The following is a 19,795-nucleotide window of genomic DNA, read 5'->3' as shown; positions in this document are numbered from 1 at the left end:
TATAACAATGCGTATTTTATCATGCCTTATTAATACTAGTGCACCAGATCTGTGGCTCACATAACCTGGAATGTGGGAATTGTTGACAAACAATATGAGATATACTTGGTAAACTACTGGGTATAAACTTCCAAAATGGCCATTTGCATCATAAATACAAGTTCACTAAGGTCGTGATATGAGATGCTGGAGATACCCAAGAAAGGAGAATGCATGAGCATGAAACAATTGGTAGTAACTGGCCCTAATTAAGACTAGAGGGGAAAACTGAATTATTAGTCATAATTGTCATAATTGAGTTTGCATGTTTATGTATGCTGGAGTAGTACATCCTTTTGGTATTGCGTGTGGTCTATACATGGACAATAAATAATAATGTCTGCGTATGTATCTGCATACCTGTCACTGTGCAATCCTTTACTGTAATGTGTTTTGTACCTGTGGCCTACCCTAACCCAAATCAAGTTAAATAAGTTTTGTTTTCACTCATTTTATGTAGTGACTTGTTGAAATGTTAGTGGCAAATATAAAATAAATAGCAAGACCTAATATGTACTTAGTGTCTCAAAGTTTAGGGCAAATTGTAACCATTTAGGTTATTCTGGACCCCTGCTGTACAGAATTTGGTGTGCCATCTTGGCTTTATTGCTTATTTTTATCTTATTGGAGAAAGATCCATGTTTTGCTGTCTTTAAGCCTCACAGGGGGCGTAAACAGACTCAGTTAGGGAACACAATTATGCAAAAATTTGCCTATCCTGACAAATGCCTTGCTGTTTTTCAGCACATCACTCAAACATAACTGTTACCGCCGTGAATCATTATGTTCTTCTATTTTCTGCTGTTTATCTCACCTCTTTAATTCAGCTAATATTTTTTTCTGCTACGTGCTCTATTCTTCCATTTCACACATTTTGTTTTCATTTCCTAGAATCATGAATTCCACTGCAGTGCAGAGCCTATTGACATCCTCTCAAGCTCAAGTGTTATTGATTGGAATACATGCTTAGGCATTTACACTCCATAAAATGAAATGTGTGCACATGCATATCAGCGTTTTATTTTATATTATCACCAAGCATTTTTTTCTGTCTACTTTCAAACATTTTGCAATATTTATTTTCTTCAACATCACTGATGTTGCAATGTTTGTCAGTTTAATTTATTGGATCAGCATTCTTTTTCTGCAGGTCTTCAACTATATTGTGTGAGCAGAGTTTTTTGGAAGGGATAAAGTCAACTGGCACATTGAAGTTAAAGCATTTTTTGAATTAATGATTTATGATTGCTTCGTACTTTTTTTTTCATTACCTTGCTCATGAACATAAACCTGACTGTATACATTTGCTTTTCCAATAAACAGAGATGACAGTCATGAAAAACTGCTCCTTTACTCGTCTCTTTTTTATTTTTGGACTGATCAGTTGTCAGTGAAAATGAGATAAAAATCATTTTCACATTTAGTATATTTCCTTTCATCGCTAAAGACACTCAGAGGTCAAGTGTGTTTACAATTCAGGCAGACAACAGCACGTCAGATGGCCTTGATTCAACAAAGAGAAGGGACACAAGAATATGGCCTTGGCAGTGAAACTAAAAATAATGAATGTGACGTTTCTTTAAACTGACAGGAAGATACATTTGTAATGCGACGAGATGTCTACCGTGAATGAGGGTGAAAAAGTCATAGCTTATCATTAAAATGGCAGCTGCATGCTCTGATGAATTCAGATAAAACAAATTCCAAGGTGTCAAGCTACCAAGTTCACCTGGGTACAAAAATAAATGTAAGATGCAAAAATGAACCTGAGCCCATCCCAGCCAACTATAGGCATTAGGCGGGAGACAAACTGAATAAGTTGCCAGCCAATCGCAGGGTGCGAGAAGATGGACACCCATTTATGCTCTCACACAATTTTGGGTGTTCATTCAACCTGCCATGCATTTTTTGCTGTGTGAGGAAACCGGAGTACCTGGCAAAAACCCATGCAAACATGCAAACTCCACACAAGAAGGTCTAACACCCTTGATCACAGAACTATGAGGCCAATGCACTAACTACTCGTCCACCGGGCCACCTTAGAACCATTGTTTTCTCCTAAATTGAATGATATGACCCATCTAACTCTAATTACAGTTTAAACAACACCAAATCATAAACATATAGACTCATAGCAGCACAATCCATACCTGTTGGTGGTCGATACAGCACGTTGATGTACGTCCTGCCCTTTGACATGTAATTGAACGTCTGGGAATCAGGCACTTTATCATGATGGGGCCGTTTTCTCCACAGGTCATCGAGTGCTAAATGGATTAGAAGTCGCTGCACTTCACATCTCCTAGTGCTTCATATGGCTGCTGTCAAATTGACACGCATTGTTGCCTGGGTTATGAGAAGGAAAGAGCAAATTCATGTGCGGTGAGCATTTGTGTTAGAAAACAACAAGCCTTGTGTAAATTTCTCATGACAGTGTCACTCCATCATGTCTCTCACCAGAGAACAATCTGGTGGTTCTGGAGACAAATGAGTCGGGTATGTTTCATCAGCGTCAAGCTAATGCATCCTGCCCGGCCCGTGAACTTCTTCAGTTTCCTCCAAGATCTAGAACAAGACACCAGCTCTTAAATAGCTCTCTTTGTAGAGACAAGTGCCACTTGAATGTCCAATTAAAAAGCTGCTTTCAACTTCCTTTTTGTTGTATGGCAGTTTTATAACCGCCAAAAGGCACAGATCCTCTGAAAATTGCACGTAATTCACACAATGTATTCACTGTGGGATACAAATCATAAACATAAAGCGCAAGGGGATTGAACTCATTAAAGTCCAATTTCATGTTTTCAGTCACATTTCCTGCTTCAGTAGTGGGCTCCTATTGAGGATACTCACAAAACTGCAATAACTTTGGGAATGGATAATGAGTGCCTATATTAGAGGTATTTCAAACAATAACATCAATCAGCAGGAAGATATGATAATGCAAACAGTAGGTGCGATATAAAAAAGGAGGAAATTAGGAGCTAAGGAAAAACAATCATGTACATATGCCGACTTTCTTTTGCTTCCGTAATTGAATGTTGTGCTTTCGATTATGAGAGTCAGCTTTATTGTCAGCTCGTTTCCTCAAGGCATCCAATGTTCATTTTGATATGGTTTAATAGTCATAAGGAAAATAGTCAATTTCTACTGTGTAATTGTGTAGTAATAGTAGTCACGCTCTTTTGAAAATATACTGGAAAAGAGCTTTTTGGTTTAGTCAAATTCTTTTATATTAAGGGTGCAAAATGCCACATTTTTAGATATTTCATCATATAGTTTTTTGTTTATTTTTATACACAACTCCTATTAATATTTGATTTGGAATGACAGTAAAGAGTGCACTTAAACAGCATATGTCAGAAGCTAGTATCACAACTACAAACATCATCACCTGGGTGTCAAAACATTTCAATTTTTGCCAACGTGACAGCTTGTTTCTCTAACATTCATGTCCCTCTCAGGACTCCTTTAGCAATCCGGTAAGTTCTCACCATTGAATAGGGCAAACATCAGTTCATCTTAATTGATCAAAAGTGCCAACATCATTTAACTAAATGGGCCAGTGGCTTCTGGCCAACCTTCTTATTGATTTGCCTCTAATTGATGCAACATCATTAACTGTAACATTTTCTGCAAGCCTCAAAAACTGATGTGAAAATATAAGTTTGCTAACCAGAGGTGATTATATTCAATCTGTATGTGACAGTATCCTGCACAAATTATCAAATGTTCTAGTGTTTTGAAAATACATCATTGTAATTACTCACCAAGGATAAAATAATCATACATTATTTCAAACCGATGCATTCACTGTGAATCAATCCAACCCACAAAAAGTATTTTATAGCTATAAAACCTTTACTGCAGCTACAGCTGGAACACATAAAAAGCATTGAATTGATTAGGGATATAGCCATGTTATACTCACCAAAAATCCTTATTTGTGCACAAGATCCATGCTCTTCTTTCCATCTTCTTTTCTATCGCCATCGAAGCTAAAGCTGCAAGTCAGGCCTGTCCTGTCGTATTTCTGAAATAAGTTTTTATTCGATTTAGGGCTGCAAATGTCCATTCCCGGTTGAGACAAACATGCATGTTAGCTTTGGTGTTGTCCTAAGTCCTACCTTTCTTAATGATGTCCATCGTTTCCTGAAAAGTTCGTCTTGAAAATGGTTTAGTCAGTAGATCTGCAAACAAATCTATTTCTTCTCCTCCTTCAGCCATCGTGGATTGATAAAACCGCTATTAAATCAACACAACAATATGTTTGCACATGCGCTACACATTGTTTGGTAGCTATCTAGTCCACGCGATCACTAACCAATCATTGTTTGCGAAAGCGATGACTTATACCCAATACCTGCGAGAGGGCGTTGGTATCGCCAAATCGAAATCTGATTGGTTAAAGCAACAGTTTTATCCACGCCTATTTTATGTTGATTGTGAAGGCCTCCATGTAGATTTCCTTCCTGGCAACAAATGATGACTGAAACGTGATTGGTTAAATGCTTAAATATGAAAACACGGATCTGGCAGTAGCGCAACTTAGGGAAAGCAATGAAAGGATGCTGACAATTTGTGTTGTTCCTAGAAATAACAGCTCTAATTAGATTATTTTTTTATGTTCTGATGCATTCTTCCAATTGAAGTACTTAAATTGTTCCAATCTGTTTTTATTTTTCACATTCTGCCACAGAGATGAATGCTCTAGTGCTTTTCAAAGTGCTAAGGAATGGCACCCCTCCTGCCTTATGGATATCACTTAATGTTTGCATGCTCTGCTGGAAAATTCTCAGATGGTTATGTGCATGTCTGAACAATCTCTGGCACATATACTAATTTCACACATGCACAGTTATCATTTAGAAGAAACATCCCAAATAATTTGCTGAAATACTATCTTTCTTCAAACTGTCGGTTGGACTCTCTCTTCTTCTGTATAAACACAAGAACAAATCCACACATAAACTAACATAAATGTACTAAAACAATATGTCTCAAACAAAGCTTAACCTCCCAAATGACGATTCAATAGAATACATTTGTTCTTCAATGCTAAAACACTCCATATTCTGTTTGTTCCCAAAGAGGGTACAGCATGTCTAGTGATTACACTTAGCTATTCCATTACTCTTTCACAATGACTGCGTCAAATCTTCATCAGATGTGTGTGTATTTGTTTATTTATTTTACAAAGCACAGAGTGAAGGGCTGAAACCAAGTGCCTTGCAATGGCTTTTAGGTGCAGTGTTGTAAATTAAAGGCAGGCGGATAAATAAGGATTAGGGCGACAAGTGCATGGATTGTGCACAAGTCAGTAACAGGAAAATGCCTCTTAAAATTAAGCGGAAGATTAAAGCACCCCATTGGGACTTTTAGTGAACATTTAGAAGCTCTTGCTGAAAACTTGAGTCTTTAGAAGTTGTCAAAAAGAGTTTACAAGTAAAAAAAAAATGGGAAAGAAAAATAAACACCTACAGATGCCATAAAACGCACACATATACTAAAATGAACTTATTGAAAAGTAGCTGGTAATGTTTTATTAGTTTGAAAACATGTATTCATTAATATAATGCCAAAAAAACTATAACATCGGCTAGTAATCACAAATGTGATTATGTAAAGGGAATAAATGACGCCAGACGACATTATTCGATGTAGCATTAAGAATTTACACATGATTTGCATGAAAAAAAAATGACAGAGGACTTAAGTGATGATCAACGGTGTCGTCTGACCATTTGGACTAGTATAACAGAAGGTAACTCAAGTGCTTATCTCATAGTGGTTGAAATAAATTCTACAAGAGTTTATTGCGAAATGGGCGATATTGTGAGACACAGCAATGGCTGCAGTAACTGCAAGGACATTGCATCTCATAACAATAAAATGTTCCATGATAAGGTGTATAAATTTCAACGTATGGAAGACATTTTCAGTAGTTGTAAAGTTTGATCTTACAACCCCATAAACCTTTGCCATGACAACGGCCATGAACATTAACACTCTACGCCGTCAATCGATCACTAGTTTCATTTGGTCACATAAGCAGGCCTTCCCTCTATGCCACCCAATAAACTTTCACAAAGGTTAGTAAATTAGCTCTTTGGCTAATGTTGTGTTCTACCCAACAGTGTCTCACATTCACAATTAAAATGATAAAAATAGAATATGGAGAGCTCTTTACATTCATACATCAATGGTGCTACTTCAATGCAAGGGGCTGCCAACCTACTAGGGGAGCAAAGTGGAGTGCTATGTCTTGCCCAAGGACAAACCACAGTGGACAGTAGTACTCAGCAATTGAACTACTGACCTTTAGGTCACAGGACAACTAGAACTATCAACTGTGCCAAAGGTAAATTAATAAATGTGCTGAAATTTCCCCCTTCAAAAGCATGCATCAGGGTTGTCGTAAAATCAGCCAATGTCTTTAGTAAGATGTTGCTCTTCTTGTAATCAGTTCTAGATGCCCTCTCACCTGTCTTTATACACACTGTTCAAAGGTCAAAGAAGTCAAGCAAGGAGTAATGAGAACAATGTGCTTGTTAACACTGACATAATATATGCCCTCGTGATACTACAACAGACCTCATTTCAGCAACCGTTAGATTAACAGTTTGTCTTCTGTTTTTCTTTGCATTTTAAATAGTCTGAGCGTCCTATTCCCACTGTGGTGGCCCGGGTTTAAATCTCGCTTGAGCCAAATCGTTCACCAGGATAGACTGTTTGGCTGTCGTAATCCCTAAAGGGATAACCTGAAGTCAGGATTTATGAAAATTCGAGGTAAATTGTTGTGATAGTATCAGATTAAGAGCAGTTAACAACTATAGGATTAAATTAGTTTTTAAATCCCTGTATGAATATTTTTTCTAATGATTGTTCGATGAAACATACAACAGCTTGACTATTGCCCCCCAAACAATGATTGATCTTGAGGATTCCGCGGTACCTGCTTCAGTTGTGCTGGCCTATGCTAAATCAAAAGAAGCTCGTTTGATTTTGTAATGAAATAGGAGTGACAAACAAATGCTTATTGATCATCGTGTAAAGATGTGTCAGCATGAACACAGCTCAAAGGACAGTTTGACCTTTGAAATCATGGTGAGCGACAGATGGATGCAGAGAGGAATAATTGATTTGAGTTCAGATCGAAGTGGTCTTACAAATGATATGTTTCAAAGTAATCTATTGCCTCTTCTGTTCGGGTAAAATGCTAATTTGCTACCGCGCACATAAAAGTAGGTGCTACGTACAGGTCCGCAAATTCAGTTGGAAGATGAATGGGATCTCCTTCAGAGTTATAGACTGCATTGATCCATTTCATTGCATTGCTAGATTGCTTTTAATGAGCCTCCTCTATCTGAACTCATTATGAATTCACTGTAATGCATCATATCGTCATTCTAAGTCTGTACCATCGTGTCCAACCTTCTTTGGCTTTCTGAATCTGCATTCATTTTGCCACTGCTCTGTTTTTCTTCACCTCATTGTGTTATGATTGAAAGTATAACTTCAAGCTGTGACAAAAAAAGTTAGGCTCTCATGATATTCACACATACAGCACTGCAGTCTAAAGTATAGATCTCAATGCAGTGTGATATAAACAAAACCCCTTGTGCGTGCACGCTATGTGAACTTGTCTATCTATGAACAGTTTCAACATCTCTCCTTGAAAAATATGACATGGTCAAATAATACTACAGTACCAGAACAGAGAAAACAAAAAGACAGTGTGTAACACAGTTGGACATTTCCCATTGCTGTTTCTACTAAATTAGTGATCAGCTCGAACCTCATATATCATTCCCTTCGTTGTTCAGCTGCCCTGTTTCCATGGCGTCTCAGGGGGAAACAGTTTCAAAAGCAGATTTGATTGGCCGCTGGGGTTACTTCCCTCTGCGCTACTAATTAGCCAGTCTCATGGCTTCCCTCAGGTCTATAGCAAAGTTGGAGGGACAACAGGTTTCCATGCTGGCATGCACAGAGGAAAAAGCATGCACATCGCGACACCTCCGTACAAAATACATCACCCACTGTGACCCACAGATGCTATTGTGTAGTGTGTTGCTCGAGAGTGCAGCAGACAACTCTTTGCTTTTGGTCTGTCTCACTTGGGGACATAATCAAAGCATAACATATGCTAATGAATAATGTTAGTATAACAAAAATGTTACCCCTTTTTCTTCATCTGCTTTAAGTGTTTTCGACAACTTGAATACATGTTATTGTTCTTAATTGTGTTACATGTGGGCCACTTTAACAGGAATCAGAAACGTTTGATTGACACCTGAACTAATATTATACAGTACTGTATTTTTAGAAGAGAGCTATAGAGCATCAGCTTAAAAAACAAAGTAGAACAATTTCAACTAACAACCAGGGATGTCTAGAATGTGTTGAACTTTACTTTGTAATGAATACTAATTGTGTGCGGCACCATAAATATTGAAAAAAAACATTTAAATGTAGTCATCATCAAGAGCGATAGCAATAAAATTAAGAGTACTACACAATATACCCAGATGGCACTTATATAAGTATACAACCACAATCTAATTATATCCAGTGTACAAGCTGAGCAGAAAGTGATTAACCCCCCACCTTGATTATAAATCATTGTATATACATAATATAATTTAAAAAGGGGCAAATATCTATTATAAACAACTTTATGCAAAGTGCAATGATATCCTCCTCTCATCTCATCTAATTTTCTGAACTGTTTTGTCCTTGTTAGGGTCATGGGGGGTGCTGGAGCCTATCCCAGCTGACTCCGGGCTGAATCGATGGCCAGCCAATCGCAGGGCACAAGGAGATGGACAACCATGCACTCTAAGACCCATTCCCCATGGACAATTTAGAGTGTCCAATCATTGATGCATCCCAAAGACGGTTGAAAGCTATCAAATACTTCAAAACAGACAAATCTAATCATTAGAAAGGAGATCAAACTAAACTGTCAAGTTTCTTGTAGCATACACAGCATGACAGCTCAATGACATCTGTGACAGGATTAATATTCTAGAAAAAGCCATTGTAGGCCATTCAAGGCCCGCATGTAGCCGGCTAGGAAAGTGAACTTAGGAAGTGAGTGGAAGAGAGGAGATGAAATGAAATAGGCCAAAGAGTAATTGTGTTTATACGTTGTAGAATTGTGTGGGTAAAGGGTAGATCAAAGGATAGACAAAATACGATAAGACATTCAGCCAGTTCAGATGGATAATGAAGACACGGCGACAAAGAAGAGAGATGTGCCGAAAAGGGATGTTTATCCTCCCTGCGATCTTGTAGCCGTCTGTCTCACATTTCGCCCAAGGTTCTGATTAAGTCATTTGTGTTTAAAGAGAGGAAGTCGCTCATTCCTCACCTTTCATCTAATTTAATTATGTGCTGACATTCTCCCTTTTTTCCTCACAAGGATAAAAGTAGCTTAAGCTTTTATATCGAGCTTTAATAAAACTTTACCCGCCAATTGCCCAGCTGTGTGTTCAACCTGAACACAGTGCAGTAAAAATGCACTCATACGAGCTCTCTAACAGACTGGAGTGGAAGAGTTGGAGTCAAATAAGCCTGAGGTCATGCAATTCAGAAGTTATCTCGCAATTAATAACTACGCATCAGGCGACATTTCTGCATGTCGTTATAATGTTTTATAATTAAAGTACTTTTACAAGTTGTGTATAGTAAACACGACAACTAGGACAATTCCTGCATTTGTGTTCTGAGGTTCACCACTGAAGGTGAGTTGGTGTTTAAAGTGCAAATTGCAATTCGTTCATAGGAAAGAGAAGGAAAAATAAATCTAATTATTTGGATGAAAATGAAAGAACCTCTAGAGAGGATTCAGGGTCTTTGATAGCCTTGCCAAATGGTTTGTCAGGTGTAATAAACTGTTTGGAAAAGGGACAATCATAAAAAGGCCCTGTGCTGCTTTACCTCTTATAATAATGAGAAAATATAAAACTGTTGCTAAAACTTTATTCACAACCATCTCCGTTGCTTCTCCTCATTAGCATTTTTTGCAAATTCTATCTTATCATTAGTGATTGTAGCCTCGTCAACTCGATAGGACTGAGCGGCTTGCTTATATAAATATTGCCAACAACTGTATGAAAGAGAATAAGCAAAAGTTTTTTACCATATTCTTAAAAAGTTATATAGCGGGAGCATATAAGCAACATGATTCCAGGACTTTCTGAGTCTTGTGAAGTCAGATAAATAGAAAAGAAAATGTAAAAGTATAGGCATATGAGGTAAAATGTTGGATGTCTATTTCAAATAAAGTTAGAAAAATGTTTTTGAACAAATGTAAACCAAAATAACTCTACACAGACCGAGTCAATATGCAATAATGGAAAAGAAACAATGAATTATACAGAGAGATAATTAGGAACAGCAAAGATCAAACAGAGAAGGAAAATACTTTTCAGACATTCAAAGGAATTTTTGTTAGCTTCATGATTATGTTTGATCCAAAACTATCATCACAGGGGGATGTAAAGAAATCCATTAAATTGCTGTAGAAAATTGGAGGAAAAAAACTTCAGAAACATTGATTAAACAAATACTTCTCACCAGGTGGAAAAAACTAAATGCTCGCTCTTTCATTAGAGCCTTCTCACATACTCATATTTTATTATCACCAATTACACTAACTTCACTATCCAACCATTCCTACCTCTCCTTCGCATTTTTTTTTAAATTTTATAGGTGGGTGGCTTCGCTCTGTTAACATTAAACTAGCCTTTACTAAAGAGGAAAATAAGAAGGGTGGGGCTTTAATTATACACCTAAAGCACCAGACAAAATTCATTACAGTGATGTATTGATTTATCAATTGGTCCTGGGTTGTTTATCCAAAGCACATGGATGTGACGCCAAACTTGGGGGCCAAAATGAAGAGATAAAATGAGTAAGAAGTGGGGAACACAGGGTGATTAAAAAGGCCGGTAATTACAGTTGTCAATGTGTGTTTATATAGCCCACTTTATGAACTGTACATGTTCCCATAGTTTGATTTGAGTTCATGTATCTTATGGTGTTTGCTTGAGCCCTTTGAAATATATCTTTTTTTGCTTCTTTGACACAAGGGAATGCCCTTGTGGCATGGTAGAATAGAAAATGTACAAAGAAGGGCTAACACTTTTACCTTGATAAGCAACAATGAGCACACAATAAAGTTTAAAGCCCCTAAATCCCTTCCTTGTCAACATATTTTTTTTCCGTTTTTGAAATAGTGCACATTAATTGAGCTGTCGAAGTGTGCTTATTCGGACAGCTGATTTTCAGCAGATGGCACATACTCCATTTTGACTCAATGCCCCTTTATCCACCATCCTCTGACTGATTTACAAGCAGTCCACTCATCTTCCTTTCAGCCTTTTGTCAGTCAAGAACGGTTCTAGTGCCGTCTATGACCCACACTCAAGTAATCTGTATAGCAAATGGAATGACGTAGATGAGAGGCTTTTCTATACTGTTGAAGATTAATGAGTATACACAAACATGTTTGTTGGCAAACATTGAGTTAGCTTTCACAATCAATATTTCATGGTGAACGCTTTATATAGCCGATGTTTCAATCCATCAAATCACTCATTCCCTTTCTAATTAGTCTTTTAGAGAGCTAAAGAGGCCAGTTGTGCAGCTCCCAAGCGCAAATAAAAGGGCAATTTGAGGTCATGAAAGGCATTTGTTCATAGAATTTATGTCAAAACCTTATACTAAATGCCAACCCAAATAGGGCATACATAACATAACATTTTTGAACTTTTGATTTTTACTGTATATTGAATAAAACTACAAATGCAAGTTAGTGTGAATATAAAAGGCGAGGCGAGTTCATGGTAGCATCCCACGGAGTATTTAAAACTGGGCTTATCAGTTCGATAAAAAAACATGTCTACCCTTTTGTCGTAAGTGATAAACTTCATGCACTCTTAGAAAGATCTTCTGCTGTCTCTCCCTTATTGTCTGTCTTTAAATGCCTTTTCACAGTCAGATTTGTGGTGATTGCCACTGATTTACAAGACTCTTGGTGACCATAGGTGATTCTAACTGACAATATACCAGGATTTCTCTTATACAAAAAAGAGAAATTGCATGTCCTTTTAAAATCAATCACTTCAATTGTTGCATGTTTTATGAAGCTGGAAGTTGTTATGTTGTTGTGTGTGAACCTCAAATGCACATTATTGAAAGATTAGTTAGCACTTGTGACAAGCACTGACTTGTGGCTCTAATGCTAAATATCAGCAAATGCATAAATACATACACATTAGGAAAGAGAGAGAACAGAGTGCATGAATAATTTGCGACTGATGTGACAAAATGGTTCCTATGCCTGATGTTTATCTTTCTACACTCTTGCACGTATCTACACAGCAGCAGCAGCAGCTGCAATTGGTGGTGTCAGGACATTTTTTCCTATCCTCCAAACTAATTTATCACCTAAAAAGGTCAATGCATTGCTAAGAAGTGGTTTTGGATCTGTGTGACATTGTGTATAAAAACAATATGATACAGTACCAGCGTACTCCTATAAAGTAAGTTTTATTAATGTACCAGCGATTACATTAGGTCAAAATGTCACCCTTTGTTTTCCAGTGTTAGGAGTGTCCTTTTACCAGAGACATTGCCAAAAGGTCTATACACACTTTCCCACAAAACCAATAAGGGCTCAACTAGAAAATGACAAAAATGTATCTTGCTTTCTCCACAAATTCAACGTTCAAAGTCAATTCACATCCATCTTTACAAGTGTCATTAAAAAAAAACAAGAAAAAGCCAAATATTTTATCTTCTCAGTGAGTCAGTATGCAATATTTCTCCCCACTAGGAATATTGGTGAAATCTATAAAACGCTACTTAGACATGCATCATTTGCAGACTAGTAACATAAAATTAAACCCTCCAACCGAAATAACTGAAAAAAAGGCAAGCTACAGATAAGACTAGTAGTGAAATTGTAATGGTATCAATTTGAGGGGGTGTTTGTGTGTGTAGGTGTGCGTCTATGCATACGTGTGTTTGAAAGATGTCAGGAGCTATTTAGGAAGCCCTCAGTGTGGTAGTGTTAATCTGGTATTACACGTCTCAGTGTGATGTTCTCAGCGCTGTGCACAGTTTAAGGCCTCCAGCGCCGATTATGCCTGCTACATGCATACACATAAAACAGAACAACTGCCACACAAACACACACAAACACGCAGGGTAGACACACAGTTTTTAGGCTGACATTAAGCAGCACATTAAGGCCTCTTTGCCAGCAGCAAGCTGTCAAAGCAAAAGTCCTTCAACTGGCTAATGATCCATTACACAATCAACAGCGCAACCGAGAGCAAGATTGATGAAGCACAACAAAGCAGGGTTATCCCTATCCCTGCCACAAACTTGACTTCTGTAATAGTAAAGAAGTGTGGAAATGGGCAAGTGCGACGATGTAATGGATTACACGCTTCTCATAGTGAGAAGAAGAGGAAGAAGAAAAGCTCAAAACAAAGGTGCATCAAAGAAGTTAGAGCAAAGCAAATTCTTTTGTTGGGGCTATTTGCTTAAGTGAAAGTTACTTCTTCATGTGGGGAATGCACACTTATCTACCTTTTACTCAAATAACAAAAGATCACAACTACATCTCAGTATGTAGCTCCTGGCTATGGTGCAGAACTTTAGGTTTAGAGATAGCAGAATGTAAACTATCCGTGCAACTACATGGAGATGAATATCCTGAGATGCGAGATTCATGGGTGGGCAGCCAAAAACCAAACTTTGGGAAAACTACAAGGCAGAATTAAATATCTACACACAAGCAACACATTCTGTAATTTCACACCATGATGGGAAATGGCCTTTATTGATTCTGTAAATTTTTTGCAGGCATTTGCTTCGACCAACCCAATTTTTAAACAAATTGATGTATACGTGACAGTGAATTGGTACATGCTATTGGGCAAGCAGAGGTGTAATGGGAAGGCGGTAAAAAAAGTGAGAGAAATGATCATAACCGTAGACTATAATGCCATCCCTGCAATTCCATTTTACCAGGCTGCACATCCAATTTCAACTTTGATTGTAAATTGCCCCAACTCTCGAAGCAGTGTCGATGGTGTGCATGTGTATGTGTGATGATTCAGCTCAGTGTATCTTTCTGGTGATTCTTACCCACTCCTGTGCCTGCCTGGTTCTGCCAGTCAACTGGTACGTAACCTTCACTTAGTGTTTCAGCACCACCTGCAGAGACAAACTAACCGGCTTCAAGAATGGGAAAACACACCAAAGAATACATTTAAAGAAGGGGATTCATGCAAATGTCTTTGTTTTTTTTTGGGTAATTTAAATCAGGTTGGCTAGGATAGACCTGGTGAAGATGAGCACGACGCAAGATGGATTATGCTATATGGAGATTCCCTGATAATGAACATAATCGGGAGTTATTTTCAAACCCACTTTCATAGCATGTTGAATCAAAGGCAGTAGATAAAGGAAACTCAACATTTAAAGTACCATTCTGTGTCTCTTTGAATGTATGGCTTGACATTAAAGTGCACACTAACGGCCTCATTTTCTGACTGACTGCTTCGAGGACCAGGGGACGTTAAAAAAATAAAGAAAAACCTGTTGGAGCTCAGCCTTGCTCTGGAAAAAAATGAGTGAAGGGCCAGATGGCTGGATAGAGGGGTTTAAATGAGTGTGGAGTGTTGTCAAGGTGATCCTTTGCCCAACCTCCTGCCCCACACCAACCTCTCTCCCACCCATCTCGGGCACTCAACCTCTCATTAAAGTTAGAGCTTTAACGATTGTGGCATAGACAGTGCTGTATTTGACGAGGTGATGACTGCTTGCTTTGACAAGGTTGGATGTTGAGTAACTCACTGTCGACCTCACGAGCTTGACATCGACACACTTAAAATCTCAAAGGACCAGAATGTTGATGGGAATTATTATTTTTTTGGAAAGTTAAAAAATGAAGAAATAAAGTCTTACAACAGCATGCACATTAAAGAAACGCCACTGGCACAATCTTGAGCTGGAAAATAAACCATAATTAGCACCATGTAGCTCAATAATTGTTTTTGTTCGCTTTTCTGTAGAATATTATTAGGCTTTTGTAAACTAAGGGAATGGAAAATCTACATTTGAACAGAAGAGCATAGTTGAATTTGGTATGTCACACTAGTTTGAATTAGTTAAGCCTGATCACGCTTTGGTAAATTAGTGTTGTGGAAAAATATTCCCCCTCTCTTTAATGTTTCAGTTTACCAAACTAATTTTACTATCAGACAGAGAACACAATAGGCTGTTTCTAAATCAAGACTCAATATTCAAAAATCCAAACTTATAAAGCCCAATGTGAAAGAGTAATTGTCCACTTTTGATATGATAACATTTTGTGTGCCACCCTTGGCAGCAATAACTGCAATCAAGCATTTGCAATAATTGCAAATTAATGTTTCACAATGGTGCGGAATAATTTTACGCTTTTATTTTTACAGAAACTTTATGACTATTATATTGGAGGGGTTTATAGCAATAATTCCCATTTAAGTTTTTTTTTTTTTTTTAGATCTTCTAGTGATTTCTTGATTAAAAATGTGGTCAAGTGGGCTGTTTTTCAGAGTTTTTTTTCACACCACCATGAATGAAGGTGGGATGGTCATATTTATCATCCAAAGACATATCGGCGATTAAAATTCTTAATAGCTAGTGCATGCTTCTTGCTACTGCTAGAGGCTTTAGGCTATATCTCGCCATCTATTATTGAGTTGATCTCTTAATGAAGTATTTGCCTTTGAGTGAGAGAGACAGCGTGCATTAATGTGTAAAGGCTTAGCTGATGGTATTGCCATTTTGGGTCAATGCGAAAGAAATAAAAAATGTTTGAGATGTTTTGCTCATACCATTTAATTCATAGCAACTATACTTTTTCATGGGGAATTTGTTGCGTGACATGAATGTAAACGCTCAGTATTTTTGAGAGTTCCCTCTTGACCACTATCTGAATACATTTCAAATAAAGCAAAAAAAGGCACAATTATACTAGAGAAAAAAAAAGTATCCTAGGAAATCTACGCTTGGAATTAGAATCACTGTCCCTCTTCTCTCATTTTCTAGCACACGAGCAGCCCTCCTCTGGGTTTAAAACTCATTTTCATCTCTCTTGTAAGCTCTCCGTTCTTACATATTTGTTCTAAATCCTATTAGGAGGCCTTTGTGATATGAGAAACACTTGCAAATTGGAAACCATCTTCAGGCAAAAGTTGGACACAGGAGGCAATCTTCACAATCTAATCTCTTCAAGCACAAAACATCAACAGCACATTTTCAGTGTGGTTAATAACAAAACATAAATGACAACAATAAATAGAAATGTGACATCAGAGCGTTGGTAAAATCTTACTTTGTACATTTTGCTGTATTTTTAAATAATTCAAATCTGGTTAAAATTGTGACCTTTGTGGTTTTCAAAGGTCAATGATGGTGTAGTTGTATCTTTGCCTGACTTTGGTGCTTACTTTAGATGTGGCCATCTCTAAATAGTCCAAATTAAAAGGAGGAGCACTTAAATAGATGGGAAAACTATTGCAACCCAGACCTTTGGTTCTGTGGGTGCATCACCTGTGATAAACACGTCACGGTGAGATGCACACACTCGGGCAAGTGTAGGTACAAAGAAAGACAATTTTGAGAGTGGATTTGCAGAGGGGATTGTACTGAAGCTAAGGTTAACAGTTAGTTAATTACATTTATTTCCACTTGGTTGACTTTTAACTAAACTCTAAGTAAATACTTCACTTTAAGACTGCTTGTGTATTTGTTTCAATTTAAAAATGTTGTAACATTTACATTGGGTTCCATGTGTTTCCAGGAAATAAACAGCTTTTTCATTAACCTTGTGAACCTAGGGCATGTGTAAGCAACTAGAGGAAAATGGAGGCCAGGAATTTCATTTTCCTTGAAAGGTACGCTTCTAAGAGAAAAGGATATGGAGGAAATGTTTGGTGATGATTAGATCAAAAGCATTGGGTGAAAAATGCTGTTGATGGAGGGAAACGAAACATAGGAGGAATTGGGCAAACATTATGTATATGCAAGCACTATTGTGTGTATATAAAATTGGTTCATTGATGGGTTAAACCAAAGGTCACATCACAACAACAACAAAATATCTTATTTTTGCATCTGCCAACATAATTGCTGTTTGTTGCATTGGGATTTTTTTTATGATAATACTATTAAAAAGGGAAAGAAATACTTAACTTTCATATAGCACTTTGACCTAGGTCTAATGGCCATACATAACTACTATCATCAAAACAGTGGACATTGAACTAAATATTTTAAATGAAGCATGTGGTTGAGGTATTACAGGTCAATTGGAATAAGTTAAAGCACTTTTCCTTTGTAATATTCTTCCTTCTCGGTTGCACTTGCACCTTATAAAGCTCTGCCTTGTAAATCTGAGCTTTTGATTAATAATTCAGGTAATGAGTGTTGAGCAACCGTTTGAGGTCAACAGCGGTAATGATATTCTCAGGTCTTTGAAAGATCAGGTCAAGGAATGCTCTTTTTCACGCTAATAAAATTTGGATACCTGTGTGTCATCAATGTCAATGTCTGAAGAGTATTTTGCACATGGATTTTTCATTCATTTTGAGGAAAAATAAGAAAGAATAAGGACTATTTAAGGAAATAATTATTTTGCTATATGCCTTTTTCTTATTTTACCAAGTCAGTAACAATGCAGACTATGTAGTAGGTAAGAACACAGGAAAACAAAATCCATATAGTTGTTGAAATACTACTGTGTACCAAAAGTTTTCAAACAATTAACATATCAATTGATATGTCTGCCATGATTATAGCAATCACATCTTCCCTGGTTCTTTTCATCAGTGGCAATGTAAGCGACTGAACACACACAAAAAAAAAAGATTAGAGTAAATTACCTTCGAGAAGACTGTTGGGGGATTGGTTTGGGGCTTCTAGATTGTGAGATGGTGAGGGTTAAATTGAAAGCTTTAGAGATTAAATTGTTTTTGGCAGTACCTGGGATGGATGTAATTGTTCTAAAAAGGTAGGTGGGTTGGTTTAGCAATCTTTCGGCAGCAAGGCTGCGTTTGATGGTGAAACTGAAAGTTGAAATTAAAAATAAGGGAGGAGCAAGAGGATAGATCTGAATCTGGGATTAGTGAATTGACACTAGCACAAATAGAAAGATTAGAAGATGAAGGGTGTCTGAGAAATGCGCAAAATGTATGGGGAAACGGGTGGGGTTTTAATTTGTGGATTGTGGCAAGGGAAAAAGGCATATGTTAAAACTGGAATTTTAATGTAATTCTTATCTTAAATATTGTGAGACTGAAAAAAATTCTCCTTAAAACCAATGGACAATTGGTTGCTACTACATCATTGTTAATCCTGACATGAATGGTGTCTCATCCCCAGATTTGTTGACAGAGACAGCAAAGAGTGATGCACAGTAGTGTTAGAATCTTAATGTTCAGATATAGAAACAGGTGCGCATACAGGCTCAGTTCAGTTGCTTTTGGGAATGGTGATGGTAATACATAGTTATTTGTTATTTTATTCAAAGCTCCAAAGTGGACCCTAATGAACAACATGTAATTGCCAAGAGCAAAAGTGAGTTAAATACAATAAATTGAATAGCCGAAGGGAGGAAAACACATTTATTCCCCAACACCATTGTTTTTATCTTTAGATAATGTATCTTCTGCTTCTCAATACTAAATTGTTGTGTTTGCCCCACATTAAAAGAATCCACTCTAAAATAACTCCTCACTGACATCCTTTCTCCTCCTCAAGTATCAGACCTTTTTTTCTGCATTCAAATTCTGAATACTTTTCAGCCCAACCTTGATATGTTGCGCAGTTTTCTTCCTTTTGAGAATAGTTTCAAACAGAAAAAAAATACTCACTCTGCAGTATTAACTCGAGCTTTACGGACCCATTTGTGATACTGTATGCTTTGTGGGAGCCAGGGGGTGTTGCAATAAAGTCATCTACTACAATACATGGGTGTATCCCATGTCAAATTAAACTGCACAAGTCAAAATTCATAAGGGAATATTGTCCATTAGAACACATGGTCCCATTTTGGGAAAAGAAAACAAAGCGAGTATTTGTTCATGCACACATACTGTGTAGTAAAGGTACAAATCCTACACTATTCATTTAAAATATTGTCAGCCACTGAATATTTATCATCTGTCCCAGACTCCTCATTGGTGACATTGAGTAAGGAGTGCCACTAACAATTCCTCCATCATATCACCTAGTGAGACCACCTGACAGCTGAGAAAATGATAGTTTCCTCCAGGATGTTATACAAAATCATTCAATTATTCATGGGCACACTCCCTTTCAAAAACAAAGACAAGAGATGAGACACCGAACATGTACTAATCATTATGCTTTATAAAAGTTCTAACAAGTGGAAGGAATCTTATCAGCATCTATATGATTCAGCATAAGACAAACGAAGACAAAACTATACCAATTATTGCTGTCAGCACACAAATGTGGCTTATCTAAATAATTCTTGATAAAAAAAGGGTCTACCCTATACAGCGATCCCTTGTTTTTCACAGTTTATGGGGACCAAAACAGTGAAAAACATCAGTCAAAAGTGGTTTGGCGAGTGAAAAGTCTAACACAGATGATAAAAATAATTCGAAAATAATGTTTTTTTCCCCTTAGCGCTTGTGGCATATCATGTGGAAGGGCCTGTGTTTTC

The 19,795-nt window shown here is 37.3% G+C and overlaps 1 long non-coding RNA gene across 2 annotated transcripts in view; it reads right to left on the bottom strand.

Moving 5' to 3' along the window:
* LOC144200687 (uncharacterized) overlaps positions 1-4,340 on the bottom strand; it is a 45,658-nt gene extending 41,318 nt beyond the window's left edge. For both annotated transcript variants that reach the window (XR_013327172.1, XR_013327171.1), the window contains exons 1-4: positions 4,164-4,340; positions 3,968-4,069; positions 2,497-2,604; positions 2,190-2,385 (exon numbers count right to left, since the gene is read on the bottom strand). This is a non-coding gene — a long non-coding RNA (uncharacterized LOC144200687). The remainder of the gene's footprint in view (positions 1-2,189; positions 2,386-2,496; positions 2,605-3,967; positions 4,070-4,163) is intronic.
* Positions 4,341-19,795: the final 15,455 nt, after the last annotated feature.

Source organism: Stigmatopora nigra, chromosome 8 (assembly GCF_051989575.1).
Source record: "Stigmatopora nigra isolate UIUO_SnigA chromosome 8, RoL_Snig_1.1, whole genome shotgun sequence".
NCBI classification, from domain to species: domain Eukaryota; kingdom Metazoa; phylum Chordata; class Actinopteri; order Syngnathiformes; family Syngnathidae; genus Stigmatopora; species Stigmatopora nigra.
Note: the sequence above shows the minus strand (reverse complement) of the source record. Positions and strands in the feature narration are given on the sequence as shown.